The sequence below is a fragment of the Mizuhopecten yessoensis genome, unplaced genomic scaffold (genome assembly GCF_002113885.1).
Source record: "Mizuhopecten yessoensis strain PY_sf001 unplaced genomic scaffold, ASM211388v2 scaffold629853, whole genome shotgun sequence".
Classification (NCBI taxonomy): Eukaryota; Metazoa; Mollusca; class Bivalvia; order Pectinida; family Pectinidae; genus Mizuhopecten; species Mizuhopecten yessoensis.
Window position 1 is genome coordinate 1 of NW_018436870.1, and position 279 is coordinate 279.

Sequence of the window (279 nt, forward strand, 5' to 3'; positions counted from 1 at the left end):
CCTCTTTTTCTTTCTCCGCAACGTTTTCCAAATCCACTTGTTTCCTTGATACCTGCCTCCAATCAGCCAGTACTGTCTTTCTGAAGAAATTAATATTGGTACTGATTGTGTGACTCATGCATTCATGATACTGTTATGGATTTATTTGTCGTTTAATCGCCCAAAGTGTACATTAAATTTGATGCAGCGTTATTTCACTTCACCCTATTCTATTTTTAGAACAGACATGGTGTGTTTATATTTACCCGGATGAAGTGTTTGCAGAGTCGTTGACAGAAA

General features: G+C 37.3%; 1 long non-coding RNA gene across 1 annotated transcript; it reads right to left on the reverse strand.

Annotated features, from left to right (window-relative positions):
* Window positions 1–279, reverse strand: LOC110440633. Its single transcript, XR_002461757.1, has 2 exons — window positions 246–279; window positions 1–80 (listed from the first exon to the last, which is right to left on the reverse strand). It is a non-coding gene; the product is annotated as an uncharacterized LOC110440633 (long non-coding RNA).